The sequence below is a fragment of the Podarcis bocagei genome, assembly GCF_964188305.1.
Source record: "Podarcis bocagei genome assembly, chromosome: 7".
NCBI classification, from domain to species: Eukaryota; Metazoa; Chordata; class Lepidosauria; order Squamata; family Lacertidae; genus Podarcis; species Podarcis bocagei.
In genome coordinates, this window is record NC_138132.1 from 23669360 (window position 1) to 23685300 (window position 15941).

At 44.3% G+C, this 15941-nt stretch overlaps 1 long non-coding RNA gene across 1 annotated transcript in view; it reads left to right on the forward strand.

Annotated features, from left to right (window-relative positions):
* The first annotated feature begins 1523 nt into the window (after positions 1–1523).
* The window catches only part of LOC308591351, a 539976-nt gene continuing 525558 nt past the window's right edge, over positions 1524–15941 (forward strand). The window contains exon 1 of the long non-coding RNA XR_014010128.1: positions 1524–1661. This is a non-coding gene — a long non-coding RNA (uncharacterized lncRNA). The remainder of the gene's footprint in view (positions 1662–15941) is intronic.

The following is a 15941-nucleotide window of genomic DNA, read 5'->3' on the forward strand; positions in this document are numbered from 1 at the left end:
AGCTTTGTGCCTGTTGCTGAGCCTGTGCCATTACTTGTCTGAATAAAGATCTCTTTGTTACTTACAGGTAAGAGCCTCTGCTTGCATGTTTTGGGGGTGGGAGCCAGGACAGAACCTCTTTTGAAGTCTAACACACTTCACCTGGAAGGTGAACTGCTCCCCAAACTCCCTGGATCTCATTATGTCAGCTCAAGTGGGAATGTACAACCCTGCCTTGTCCTTTTCAGTATTTTGCAATTTGATGGATTGCCTCTTTTACTCCTTTGTCACAGATTAGTGAAGCTATAAACAGAAAGTTAATAGAAGAGGCAGTGCTATTAAAAAAAAGGCCACCAACAACAAATCTAAATATTGAAGAGATCAGAGCACCACAGCCTGGGAACATGATCATAAGTCACAGATTCCTGGTGGCATTAAAACATGGAGACCTTGTTCTCTTAGGAGATTAAAATGAGAACAGTAAATGGCACACGATTAATCCCAGTTAATGACAAAACCTATGAAATTCTGCAAGTTGGAGGAACAGTGCTTGTCAAAAGCTTGTCTCACTTCTTTAAATCAATCATATCAATATCTTGGGAGCAGTAGCACTACTATTTAATGGCCTGATTAATTAAAAACTTATAAAATGCCTAAAATGGCTCGGTGTGGTACAAAGGTAAAATTAACTAAGGATTACGATATAATCATAGCATAAATAGATGAGAGGGAGAAGGAAAAGAACACATAGACAATCAAAAGAGGAGATGCTAAACTTGACAGCAAAGCCATCAAGTATGAGCTAAATAAAATAAATGAGACTATGTGAGCATTCTGATGTGGAGAATATTGCATTATTTTAGTTTTCCTGGTTATATAGCTAGCACTTTTGTCCCAGTTTCTAGCATTTCTTGTGCACTGCATTGCATTCTGCAATATGGAACTGTGATTTATTTATTTTAATAATAGACATGCTGCCATGTCATGCTACATTTCATTCACACAACTGGGTGTGGTGTGACACAACAGCAGACATAATCCTACAGGTCACCACTCTTTATGCCTATGTGCACTTTGATGTCCTCATTTTCCATCCATGTAAAAGGCAGGAAAGAATTATATGCCAGAACAGCTATGGGGAAATTACAGGGTAATAGAAGTCATAAAAGCATAGAGCTGGAAGGGATGGCGACTGTCACCTAGTCAAGCCCATGCAATGCAGGAATCTTTCACCCAATGCTGGCTCGAACCCACAACCCTGAGATTTAGAGTCTCATGGTCTACCAGGTGAGCTATGCAGCCTCTCTCTTCCTGGGCCAAGACCATCAACAGAGGGGCTGTCCTGTTGGGCAGCAATAGATTGTAATGGATTGCTTGAAAGTCATTTCAGCACCTGGTGGGGAAAAAATTCACACCCCCCAAATCCCGCCTCCTGTCCTATATTTTCCCAGAACAAAAGTGGCAACCCTACTCCAAGGACATCTTGTTACCTCTGCACACTGCTGCCTTTGTACCCTTCATTAGGGACCTATCACTACCAGGGCTGGATTTAGGTTTGATGAGGCCCTAAGCTACTGAAGGTAATGGGGCCCTTTATATGTCCAGCTGTCCTTTGTCAACAACAAATTGTCACTGTTTTTTGTGTTGAACATATGCTATATGGTAATTTATGGACCTAATAGGTATCTAAAGCCATTTGCACATAACAAAATTTGTATTCTATCAAAGTTAATGTTGAACTGAAATACAATTAAGAAGTAGTATATTAATAGTGAAATACAATTAAGAAGAAGTATATTAATAGTGAAATAATTATTACGCTCTAACTTAAAATGATTTTTTATATTCATAAACCAGTGATATTTTAGGGAGCAGGCTAGCAGGCGGGGCCCATTACTTAGGAGCCTACACAACACAAAACACTGTAGCTGTATGTAGGTTTTATTTGATTTGTTTTTTATCTTATATTTTGGAAATGTACATCCAGCTTCTTTTCCTTCATTTTTTTGCCCCCCCCCAAGAGAGTGGAGCCCTAAGCTATAGCTTGTTTAGCTTATACAGTGATACCTTGGTTTACAATCATAATCCATTCTGTAGGTGCAGTTGTAAACAGGTTGCAACCCAAGGCGCGCTTTCGCCAATGGGGCCTCCCCAAAAATAAAAAAATGGTTGTACAGTGGTACCTCTGGTTGTGAATGGGATCCATTCTAGAGGCCCGTTCGCAACCTGAAAGGAATGCAACCCACGTCTGCACATGCACGGGTCACATTTCGCCACTTCTGCGCATGCACGTGATGTCATTTTGCGCATCTGGGCATGTGTGAGTGGCGAAACCAGAAAGTAACCCTTTCCGGTACTTCCGGGTAGCCGCGGGATGTAACCTGAAAGAATGTAACATGAAGCAGATGTAACCAGAAGTATGACCGTAATCCAAAAAATGGGTTGTAATCCAAAAAAAGGGACACACTTTAGGGTTTGACGTGGTTGTAATCCAAAATGGTTGTAATCCAAAACGGTTGCAAACCAAGGCACCACTGTACGTAAATCCGGCACTGATCACTACCACATGTCTCTTCCTCCTCTGGGGAGTGCCAGAAATTGTTCTGTACACTGTACCTTCCACACCCACCTTGGTATATTCTGAGGTCTGCTACTGCTGCCCTTATTCCTCTGGCCCAGAATCTGTGTCCGAGGTGATAGCATGGAATCGATTTTGCAGCTCCAGTGGCACAGCATGACTTCTGACAGTCATGCTTCTGTATGTCACAGTCCTTCAGGGATTCATCTCCTGCAACAGGTGATCTTCCTGCTCCCTAGGGGCACCCCACCTGCATTGCCGTCCTGTCTCCTGCAATGGGCCATCTTCCTCCCCTTTGCATGAGATGAACCCCTGGAGGAATGGGAAACCACTTTCATTTGCTTTATTCATATTGCAAATGAATGCATATCTCTAGTCTGATACCAGTAGCAGATTATAACAACCTGTTTCTCTTTTCTTGGCATACTTGGGAGTCAACAGCTTTTGCAAAGCAAACGCTCCAATTCTGACTTGGCTGTCTAAGGCTGAGTGGTCAAGATTTGCCTTTGGTACAAGTCATTAGATTCTGAAGGATAAAATGTGTCCTGCGGTTATGTGCACCAGACAGCAACTGCTTGACAGATCTTGCCATTTTAGATCCCATCAGAGTAGTTCCTCCAAGAAGCCAGCAAATCACTTCCCCCCTTGGTTTTTGTGTTTTTGAGCAAACAGAGCTAATATTGACATTTCTAATTCCAACAGAATTGATGAGTTTCTAGTCCAGAGCCAAACTAATTTTCTCTTCCAGGAGACAGGCAAGCATATCTTCCCTAATGCGCTGGTGCCATATGGAATAGGTGTCCTGCCAATGTTTCACACTAGATTAAAACTGGCAGAAAGAAAAGGGAGGGAACCCACCCACAAATTTTAGAGCAAAAATTGTCAACAACCGCTAAGAGCTTTCAGCTGGGGGCTTCAATATGGAGTCCCAGAAGCTGCCAAGTCAATGTTCACGCACACTCTTCGCAATGGAGAATGCAGTCAACTTGTCCAAAATAGCATCCTTACAAGTGTAACAAAAAATTGCAGTGTTTGATGCTCCTGTTCAGTGTTCCAGCCAGGATGTTCTTTTCTATTCTTCCTTCCCCTCAGGTCAAGCCCCATCTGCACTATATATTTAAAGCAGTATCGCAACTCTTTAATCAGCCATAGCTTCCCCAAAAAGAATTCTGGAAACTATAGCTTGCTACAGGTGCTGAGAGTTAGGAAACCCCTATTCTCTTCACAGAGGTACAGTTCCCAGAGTTCTCTGGAAAGAGGAATTGCCTGTGAAACCACTGTGGTTCTGTGAGGTGAATAGGGGGTCTCCTAACAACTCTCAGCACCCTCAGAAACTACATGGAGATCTGAAGGAAGTGAGAGAGCAAAATATGATATATAAGATTGATATATACAGAACTAAATTTCAAATGTGGGGGGGGGGGCGGCGGCGGTGACGGACAGACAGACCATACAACAGAAAACTGAGGAATTTTAATTCAGGAAGAAATGCCAAAGGGTGAGAGCAGTTAGCAAAAATAACAATCTTCTTAAATAGGTGTTAATTGATATGTAACTCGCAATGGACAAGTTTACTCAACTACAAAGTGGGAGGGGAAGGGGAAATCTTCTAAATGTTCCTTGCAAGGTTATTATATTAATAAGATTTCACATTTATTGGCTGTGTTATTCTGAGCTAATTGCATGGGTGCAATATCAATCTCAGTTAATGCCAGTTACAATCAATTCATATTTAATTAACATAACCGACTGATTAAATGTAAAGAGAACGCTTATTTGACACAAAGAATTCATAGCTCCTCCACTCTTATTAGGTGCTTTAGAAGGGTAATAATTGACATTGATAGGATAATAGCTGATGGTTTTACAGTTTCCCAGCCTCTTGTGTTAATGGAAGCACCACTATACTGTAAAGTTCTTTCACCCTAAAATACCAGCCAGACCAAGGTTATAGAAACTGTAGCCAGGGATGGCTAAGCAGTGGCCCTCCAGGTGGTGTTGGTGTCAGACTCTAGGTGGGATTATGAGAGGCATAGTCCATCCAACATCTGGCAGGGGCACAAAATGTTGGCTGGATTGTAGTAAGAATTTAGCCTTTTTTTTGATAGCGAGCAAAACCATGGCTTGGTCATTGAGGCTGCATCTTGGCCTAGCATGCTTCCCCCACCCCATACTTTTATCTCTTCTCCATTCCACCATTTCTTAGATCAAAATAACCACCATTCATTTTTATATCCAAATCAGATAAACTGTGGTTTGTGGTCCTTGTATGTAGCTGTCACCCTGCCTGCTTCTAAGCTCTAAGACAGGCATAGGCAAACTCAGCCCTCCAGGTGTTTTGGGACTATAACTCCCATGATCCCTAGCTAACAGGACCAGTGGTCAGGGATGATGGGAATTGTAGTCCCAAAGCATCTGGAGGGCTGAGTTTGCCTATGCCTGCTCTAAGACAAGTGCAGCCAATGTGGTGCTTTCTAGATGTTGTTGGACTACAACTCCCATCATCCCTGATCATTGTCCTGTTAGGATATTTCCGTTCCACCTTAAAAGGGAGCAGGATGTTTGTGTCACAGCCTGCGTATTTCCTGTTCACAGGATGTTTATGTTTCCTATTGCTTTCGTTTTCTCTCTCTGTCGGAGACACTGAAACAGGCAGGCAGTCATGTCTTTCTCTGTTCTGATCAATGCTGAATAAAGCTTGTAAATAATGCTCTCCTGAGTGCAACTTTTGGCTGTGCTTTATCTGCTGATAAGAGTGTGCATGAGCTCTGGAATGTGGCAAGATATTTTCTAGAAACTCATGTCACTAATCGATGATACTGCGTGCCTACGGGAGATCGATGGATCGATGGCAAATGGCTTGGGGCCATGGTGGACTTTATCTCCCTGGCAGTATCCCAACATGTCCATGCTGCCTCTGGTTGTTGGGAGATGAAATCCAACATCCTGTGGTCCACAGGTTAGCAGCCCAGAAACAGTGCCACAATTTATTTTAAAAGTTTTCTGTGCCACTTTCCAAGAGAAAACGTGCTGTGTTTTGTGTATGCATTTGGGTATGTGCCTATTTATAAACACATTCATTTTCACACACAGTGTCATTTAATATATATGCATTTTCGTACACATGACTTGGAGAACTGCGCCGCAAATTTGAGAGGTGCAAGTTTGTAAGGATGGTTGCACTTCAGTTCACGTATCGTTTCAGGAAGTGTGAGTGAGGAACAAAGTCAAATTTCTCCCCCATCCCTGAACAGCTGGAACTCACTGAGCCCATGAAGGAGGCAAGTCTTCCCTTATTGGCAGTTGCCAGGCAACAGCTTCCACTGAGGTTCCCCCGGGGCAAGGCGATGGGGCTGAATTGTTGCAAGACACTCAGCCCACACCCATGATGGAAAGAAGTTTTTCTGCTGGCATGTATAGACAGACAGATAGACAGACACACCACATACATTTATAGAAGCACACACACACAAGTTAAGGATGCACTGTTTTGCTTTACCAATGTGCAACCCTCCTGTAAGTCTCTCTCACACCAGAAATATCTGGACCTCAGAATGCCTGGTTACCTAATGCTAGCTTTTGACTCTTGGGTGTGCTACTAGCTTGAAAATGCACCCAAATGGTGTTTTTGTGTGTCTGCTCTTAGAATGGTTTCTTCATTGCTGACAACTCAGAATCGACATGTGAAGAGAAGCTCTCCTAATTCAGAACAGCGGTGAGGAGGATGGTCTCTCCACCCCTCTATCTGTGTTTCCTAGTCTCTGGTTATCTCACCTAATTAATACAAGAATAATCCATGTTTTGAAATTCCTTGCCCGGATTAGTCGGTGGCTGGAGTGCTTAGCTCATGTATACACAGGATCTCTCTAAGGGTTTGCTTTCTAATATTTATGCTTGGGACTGTAACATACCGATAAGAGGAGTGTCTGGCATTGGAAATGCTGAAATAAATTTACATTTGCAAAATCGCTCTTTTAGAAAAAGCTACATTCAACCAGCATTAATGTTCTCAGCTGAAGTCATTTAAAAAAGCAAGAAAACCCACAAAAGGGGGGTTTTAGGCTCTCTCCAACTTTAAATCAGCCTGATGCCATGGAACGGAATGGAATCTCTTGCAGGGAGTGCCTGGCCAGCAGAACTAGGCTCATGACCTCTGATTTTAGGAATTGCATTGTGGCAGCAACAAAATCCAGCCTGAGCCTGCTCAGTTCTGTTTTCAACTGGTTCTTTACGTTGGCCCTCCAATCAGGGAACAGGAACAAGATTTCCAATGGAACATGCAATTAGGTTTTATTGCTTTTGGCAAGGGTCCCACGCAGTGGCAGCTGAAAGGAATAACTTGAGAGGAAAATTTGAATTTATAATTTGACGCTGAATTTTTGTGGGGGAGAGGAAGAGAATGAAAGGTTTAAAAGATGAAAGGGTGTTCAATTGCAAACACTTCTGGAGATGTTTAAAGTATTTGTTTAAATTCGAAAGTATAAGGCGAGGCATTCCTTTCCAGATATGGTTCCCGCATCGTAGGGGTAGAGAACTGTCTCACAGTTTTTGCATAGCTATTGGGCATATTTCTGTGCCCTCTGCTGGGGTGGGTGGGTGTTATTAGCTTTGGAATACATGTGTGAACACAGGGAGATGATGGAATATTGAGACCAGGCATAGGCAAACGCAGCCCTCCAGATGTTTTGGGACTACAACTCCCATCATCCCTAGCTAGCAGGACCAGTGCTCAGGGTTGATGGGAATTGTAGTCCCAAAACATCTGGAGGTCTGAGTTTGCCTATGCCTGCTTGAGACCGTAGAATTGACCACGGCCACTGCAGATGGCAACGGTGATGATGGGTGAAATTTGTGTGTGGTTTCTCCATTTAAAATAACTCCCTGATAGTAAAAGAAAAACATCATTGAATCCAAAAAGGTTCTGGTCTAGCTAGCTTAGGGATGTTGGAGAATTCCAACAGAAGCAAGAGCATAAATTGTCAACGTTTGTCCCATGTCCACAATAGAAATCAACCCGGCAAATAGCCCCAACCCAATACTTTAACCACTATACTGAATGTATTGGATTTTGTATCGAATTTACATATGAAATTATGTTTAATTGTTGTTTTTTAAAAAACACACACATAAGGGATTGTTTTTAATTGTATTCACATTTCCTGTTTTTACTGTGGAATGACTTGAATATATTTTATGGGAAGCGATTCATGAGGAGAATCAAATAAAGAGAAAAATAAATAATGAGGAATCCTAATATTCAAAACCATCAAGCACTATTTACATTGAAACAGACCTGAGTGGGGGGAAGCAAAATTTCCTTGACAAACAACTCAGGTGAAAATGTATAATATTAGGAAATATTTTGTTACGAAAAGAAAATTAAAGGTTATGATAGGGAGACAACAATTGGGGGTTATGCACTTTCTCACACACTCTGTTGAGTGAATTCAGCTCAATGATTGCTGATATTTAGTATATCTTTCCAAGGATGAGTGATTCAAAGTAGGGGAAGGGGGAGAGAAATGCTATTTGAAAAGAAAAAAAGCCATGAAAATTAATATGAGGTCTACCCGCAATGAATGTTATTTCATGTTGCAAGAGTCTTGTTCCCCATTCTATAGGAGAATTTGCTGTAATGCAAATGGTGAACCTCAGACCCAGGGCTGAATATGGCTTCCCATGCCTCTCTATCTGGCCCTTGGGACTTTTGACACCCAATATCCCTCCTCCAAGTCTTGGGGAGTTGGTGCTATGGCTCCAAAGGCCTAGGTAACTGGACATGTATGTCAGGAGCTCGTCCTACTCTTGAGTAGGACCCTGGCAGAGACACATGCCCGACTGGCATGTTCTCTCCCTCCTGGTTGATCGTTCGGGAGCTTCAAAAGCTTTCTTCAGCCCGAACATCACAGCAACCGATGCCAACAGACATCGGCACACTTATGGATCTGCAGAGTCTTTGCAGCTTGCATAACAGACCTCAGCAACTCAGCATTTTGGCTAATCTACTTTATTTACATATAAACACACACGGAGCACTGCAACATGGCTCCCTCTCTCTCTAGCATCAGACAGCAAAGAGAAAGAACAAAGGACAATAGTCCCACTTCACGGAACACAGTAACACAAACGTCCTGCCTCCCTCACTTCCCACTCTGTGGAGTCAAAACATATACCGTTATGTGAAAGACAACAATCCCATGACTGCAATCACAGAGCAGGAATTCTAACAATGTGGTATCCACTGTTGGCTACAGAAATGCACGGTGCAGGTTTACGGGAAGGGAATATTTGGACACATCAGTGAATTCTCTCAACTAGAAGCGGGGAAGCTGTGGCCCTCCAGAGGTCCCTGAACTACAACTTCCATCATCCATGGCGACTGGCTGTTAGTTAGGCCTGATGAGAGGTGAAATTCAACAGCATCTGGAGGTATACAGCTTCCTCATCCATAAATTGCCATAGTAAAGAAAGGAGGCTGTCTGCAGCTTTCAGAAATGGGTAGTAGCATCCTTGGGCACTGGAAGTCTCACTGACCTCAAAAACTGAACCCCTCAGTGATATACAGGTGGTACATGACCCCAGTCAAGCTCGCAAAAATCTATCATTTGCCCGATAACAAATGTTGGAAATGTAAAGAAACGAAAGGTACATTCTTTCACCTTTGGTGGACGTGCCCAAAGATTAAGGCTTTCTGGGAAATGATATATAATGAACTGAAAAAGGTATTTAAATATACCTTCCTGAAGAAACCAGAGGCCTTTCTCCTGGGCATTGTTGGCCAATTGGTGCCAAAGGACAGAACTTTTTTTATGTATGCAACAACAGCAGCAAAAATACTTATTGCAAAGTATTGGAAGACACAAGATCTACCCACTCTGGAAGAATGGCAGATGAAGGTGATTGACTACATGGAATTGGCAGAAATGACTGGCAGAATCCGAGACCAGGGAGAAGAGTCGGTGAAAGAAGACTGGAAGAAATTCAAAGACTACTTACAGAAACATTGTAAAATTAATGAATGTTAGAAGGATGTTGGATAGAAACTAAGCGGTTTCCAGCTGTAATGCTTTAAGAGATATGAAAAAAAGAGGTTTCACAAATGGGTAAAAGTTTAATGGTAAGGATTTGCTGAACTAACAAATCAAACTGGAATACAAAGAAGGGAGGTATGAGGAGGTCCGAGGAAATAAGTGTATGGAAGTTATGTTATTGAAAATTAATATGTGTTTTTAACTGTTTTTTATTTTGTATGTTTATTTTTCTTTTTTCTTGTTATATCTTAAAAACTTTTAATAAATATCTTTTTTTTAAAAACTGAACCCCTCAGCACCTTGGAGGGTTCAGCAATGAGGAGGAAGGGCGACGGTTATAGGAAACTGCCACATACTGAGGCATACCACTGGTTTAGCCAGCAGCTGCCTCATGCAGCAGAAGCCCCTGAGGTGACAGGCCTATGGGGCCCTCCCTGCCCCACCCCCTCTGCCATGGGTGCAGAAGCTGCATCAGTATCAGCACCAATTTTGGTGGAAAGCGCATCTGAAATCATGTGAGATCCTGTGGAACACACAAGATCTCATGTGATTTAGGGAAGGTTTTGCCCAAATCAGGCCAGATCCTGCCCCAAAGTGGTGCTGATGCTGGTGTATACTGCCACCGGCAGCAGCACTAGGCTAAGGTGGCACTTCCTATTTGGCATATGAGACATGCCAGCCCCTGCAGTATCATACACTGACCGGCAGCAGCTCCTGAAGGTTTCCGGTGGGTTTTTCTCCTTGTCCTACCTGGAGATGTTGGGAATCAAACCGGGGCCTTCTGCATGCAAATGCTCTGCAAGGGTGATATCTTCTCAAAATCTCTGCAGCAGGGTGAAGTACCGTACTTTTCTGTGTACAGTGGTGCCTTGGGTTACAGACGCTTCAGGTTACAGACGCTTCAGGTTACAGACTCCACTAACCTAGAAATTGTACCTCAGGCTAAGAACTTTGCTTCAAGATGAGAACAGAAATTGTGTGGCAGCTGGAGGCCCCATTAGCTAAAGTGGTACCTCAGGTTAAGAACAATTTCAGGTTAAGAACGGGTCTTATACACGGATAGTGCATATGGGGGACGGATGATTGGTTGCAGCTGCGAGCAGGAGCTTGTCAGTGGCGACTGGGTGGGTCATTGGTGGCTGCTGCAAGGGCTGTTTAGGATTGGCTGTTTGAGCAGCAGTTGGGTGACTGATAAGTGGTTGCGCCAAGGGCTGCTGTGGATTTGCTGCCACTGCAGCAATTATGCGTGTGATTGGTGGTTGCTGCCTTCAAGGGGGCAGACGATTGTTCTCTTCTGTTAAGCGCACGATTGGCAGAGTCGGGTGAGTGATTTTGGGGACGTTCCTGAAAGCTCAACAACTTTGGCAATCCCCCCAAAAAAGCTCAACAACTCTGGGCCATCTCCCCCCATTTTCCTAATTTGTGGTCCCCAAAAGCAGGGGGTGTCTTATACACGGGGGCATTTTATACATGGAAAAATACGGTAATTACTTTTCTATCCTACTGCATATTTTGTATTTATAAATATCTGGCCCTGATTTCTTCCAGAGGTTTGCTCCCTTGTCTCCATTATGGGCATAGGACCAAATAGCATATTTTGCCCGTTACTTTTTTGCTTCATATAGTTTCATTGTCTTTTTAGAGTCTCTGGATTGACAAATCTGAAAGTGCATAGTGACTGGCTAGCTACCCACAAAAGTAGACACTTCCAGAAACCGCACTGTGTGGTAGGTAGGGTGCAAAACGTCCCTTTAGCTTTTTATTCTTTCTCTGGGATGTAAATTCTGGAGCAAGAAAAGATGGCATGCCATTAACCAGCAGAGTTTATTATTCTGCTGAAACTAAAGAACTAATTACACACAGTGTGGTTATTTGAGATAAACACAATTTTGCTTCCCATCTAATACCACAGGACGCCTGTTGAGTGTAAATGAATAAAGTACACACGTGGTTCAGACTAGGGTTGGGAACAATTGCTGAACAGAAGGGTGAGTCTGGTTGTAGCTTTCACACTCGTGAAAAATGAGGTCTCTCTTGCAAAATCTCCCACAGTCATTAGTATTGTCTTTTTTTGTTAAAAACAAAAACAAAAAACACAAAGATTCCCATAACTATTCTCAAACCTAGAGTGTGTTTTGCTGGACCCCCAAAAGGTAGGGAGTGCCCACACTGGAGCCATTTTAGTGGAACAGGGTGGAGACAATCAGGGGCAGAGGAAGGGGGTGCGGTGGAGGGGGACCGCCCCGGGTGTCACCACTGAGGGGGGTGACAAAATGCCAGGCGGCACTCACCACGGGGCCCATAGCTGTCAACTTTTCCCTTTTCTTGTGAGGAATCCTATATGGAATAAGGGAATTTCCCTTAAAAAAGGGGGAAAGTTGACAGCTATGGCGGGGCCTGCAGCACACCCGAGCCACATGTCTCTCCTGGGAGTGACACGGTGGCTTGGGTGCCCACAGGCTCTGCGCTGCCCCAAACGGTCCATCCATTGCCTCCTCCCCAGCTGTAGGGCAGCTGAGTGGGAGGAGGCAGGCAAGCTCCTTGGAGGCCCCGCAGAATGTCCGCCCCTGGCTGGCTCTGCCCCACAGGCAGCTGGCCCCAGGCACAGGGCACACACGCAGCCCCAGGTGCCCAATCAGCTTGCTCCGCTGCTGGGGGCAATGCGGGCAAGGAAGAAGCAAGGAAGAAGGAGGTGGGTGAGGAGGAGGCAGTGGGGGAAGAGGGCAAGGAGAAGGAGGAGGTGTGAACTTCTGCTCTGAGGTTTTGCATTGTCTTTTATCTAATGATAAGCCATGGTTAGACTACAATGCCCATCATCCCATGGCCAAACAACTACCGTCATGATAAACCAAGGTTTGGTGTAACACCACTAAGCAATGGGGCATTTTCTAAGCGCTGGTTTGATTCCAGGGAAAGGGCTTTTGGATTGTTTCAGCATGGAAAGTTCCATTTTGTTCTCAGGCATTTGCCATTGTACGCTTTCTGAACCCATGCTGTGCTCTTCATTAATCACCTGGCATGCGTTTGCCCAAACCAAGGAAGGATATTTATGGCTTTGCTCAACAAAGTAATAATCTTAAGACAGATATGTCGCTACAAGGCAGAAAGGCCAATATAATATTGTGTGTGTGCACATGCCTCCATGTATGAAAACACACTCCAGTTATAAACTGCTTAAGTGTGGCCAATTAGCAATGGATTCTCAGAGGCCTGGAGATGGGCAGTTGCCATGCATAATCAGCTTGAGTCTACCAGGATTCACCCAGCTGTGAGGGGAAATAGACCCTGTGGCAATGTGTGCCAACAGAGAGCCCAATTCATCTTGCCTAAAACCTGACCAGAATAATATGACTGCATGTCACTGAACAACAGTTCTGGGACAAGGGGGAGAGGAACTAAGCAAGGGTGGTCCCCTCCTGTGCCTATCTAACTGTGTGGGCCAAGACTGAGGGCTGTTCAGTCTCAGATTAAACACCTACAGCTACTGAGAGCCCCTGAGCTCCAGAGACTTTTCTGTCTCATGGCTGAACACCTCCCAACATTAGGAGGTTTCTTCCACTACCACCCATTAGTAGCGGTCCTGTCCTACAGCAACAGAGAAGAACTCTGCTCTGGCATCTGCATGTGAACCAAGGGATAGGAAACCTCAGATCAAGGGGCCAAATCCATCCCTCCAGGCCTCTCTATGAGGTGCCTCAGACTCTGGCCTTCATACATACCCTCCCCAAGGGCCCATCTGTATTACACATTTAAAACTGTATCATACTGTGGGGATTGCCCGTTCTTTTGAAAATGTCTGTACAGGGGGAGAGAAAGAGTTAATAGGTAGACCAATAGAAAAGCCAGAGGTGGAGCCTACCTGTTTATAAAACAGCTTAGCCTGAGGTTTAGTTGGTTGGGAAAAGGCAGTTGAGAAAGCAGTTGGCAGACAGAAGGAAATAGGGAAATAGGTGCAGTTGGCTCTTGTGTGAGGGGAGGTAGAAGAGTTAGAGACAGAATAAAATAAGACTCAGAGGGTAAAGGGTAACAGCATTTCAAATGCATTTAAAGTTTATGTGTGTTTGTAATAAACTACAATCTTCATTGTTAACTTGAGAACCTGACTGAGGCTAAGTGATTTACGGGGGAGAACCTGGTTGGTAGCAGCGGATTAGTGGTGTACGAGTCAATAGTCCATGAGACAACCAGGGGCTTCGTATGAACGCCACAAATACCATGTTAAACAATCATGACTTCCCCCAAAGAATCCTGAGAGCTGCAGTTTGTCAAGTCTGCTCACCCCTCTTGGTGTGGCATTGCACTGCAGGACAGCAGAGGATCCACTGGGGCCCCAACAGCTATCAGGACCTGGATCCTAGCCTGCACCCTGCTTTGGTGAATGGGGTTGCAGGCTGGGACTTGGGCTGTGCCAGCCCCCTAGCCCATTTAAGCAGCCACACCTGGGACACTGCCTGTTTGTGTAGTTTGTCAAGGGTGCTGAGAGTTGTTCAAAGGCCTCTTTACAAGGTCTCTGATGCTCAGAAAATCTCCCTCTGCAAGACACACACACTTTCATTTTGTAATTTTTTGTTTCCAGACTGGTGAAGAGCGTTGATTAACTATTGCTCACTTCTTTCACAAGACTGATGCAGAGACTGAACTGAACCGAATCTGAAAACAACTCTAAAACTGACAGATTTGTCAACCCACAGCAAATATATAACCCCGCAAATACTTTTGTATCCCACCCATCATAATGGACCAATGCAGCTCATTGTGTAGAACAGTTTCATTCTATGCACCTTATTCTTGCCTCTTCTATTGCTTCTGGAATAATAAAACAAGTAAATTAAAGTATATTATGATGGTAAAAAGTGTGACAGCCAGGTGTGGAAAAATAAGACTCATTTGCATTTCTAATGAGGACAGGTGAACAGTTTGTGTTGATACTCGGTGGAATGGTAGATGGCCTCTCATGGTATCATCTGTCATTTCATTGTTCTTGGGTGGTAAATGGCATCCCAGGGAGAAAGGAAGACATTAATCAGAGCAGGTTACTATGCCTCAAGAGAAGGCATGTAAAAACATGTATTTAATTGCACTTTAGATTTTTCCCATAATGTTTGTAGAAGCCTGCATTAAATGAGCAAGCAAGGCTTCATGCAGAAATGTGTCCCCCCCCCAATGAATTTACAAACTGGTAGAAGACAGGCATAATAAGGAAAGAAAAGCCATCAGAGCATAGGGACATAGGAAGAGCCTGCTGGATCAGGCCAATGACCTATTTAGTTCAGTAACCTGTACTCACAGTGGACAACTAGATGCTTGTGGTTAACTCTCAAGCAGGACCTGAGCAGAACGTGAGCACCACTACTGTACAGTAAAGGTAAAGGGACCCCTGACCATTAGGTCCTGTTGTGACCGACTCTGGGGTTGCAGCGCTCAGCTCACATTATTGGCTGAGGGAGCTGGCATACAGCTTCCGGGTCACGTGACCAGCATGACTAAGCCACTTCTGGCAAACCAGAGCTGTACACAGAAATGCTGTTTGCCTTCCCGCCAGAGTGGTACCTATTTATCTACTTGCACTTTGACCTGCTTTCAAACTGCTAGGTTGACAGGAGCAGGGACCGAGCATGGGAGCCCACCCCATAGCGGGGATTCAAACTGCTGACCTTCTGATCGGCAAGTCCTAGGCTCTTTGGTTTAACCCACAGCGCCACCCGTGTCCCACCTCTACTGTAGTTTCCAGCAACTAGTATTCAGAAGCACTACTGCTTCTGACTGTGGAGGCAGAGCATAGCCACCACCACCATTTATTATTATTTATTGAATTTATATACCGCCCTATACCCAGAGATCTCAGGGTGGTTCATCATGGCTAGTAGCCATCAATGAATTTGTCCGGTCCTCTTTTTAAAGCCATCCAAGTTGGTGGCCATCACTGCCTCCTCTCAAAGTGAGTTCCATAGTTTAACTACGCAGTGCAAGAGGAAGTGTTTTCTTTTATCTGTCCTGAACCTTCCAACATTTAAAATGCAGGTGGTAAAAAACAGCACAGCCCTATTAGAAACAGGCCATTCCCAAAAGCCTGTTGGAGCAAAACAGTCTTTACCTGCTGGTGGGAGGACAAGGAAGGAGACTGTCAGGAGTGTGTGCAGGAGCCAGGCCTTGTGACTGATAGGGCTTCACAGGACTAGGGCTTTCCTAAATTTGTTTTGAAGAGGCAAGGCGCAGCCACACAGGTGAGGCCGATTGATAACTCACAGTACCTGGTGGCAAGAGCCGGGAAGGGATATAAGGTCAGCATTTCCCTTTGGCTCTTTGTCACAGCAACACACTTCTTGCCTTGCTGTGTTTGGCTTCTTGACTCC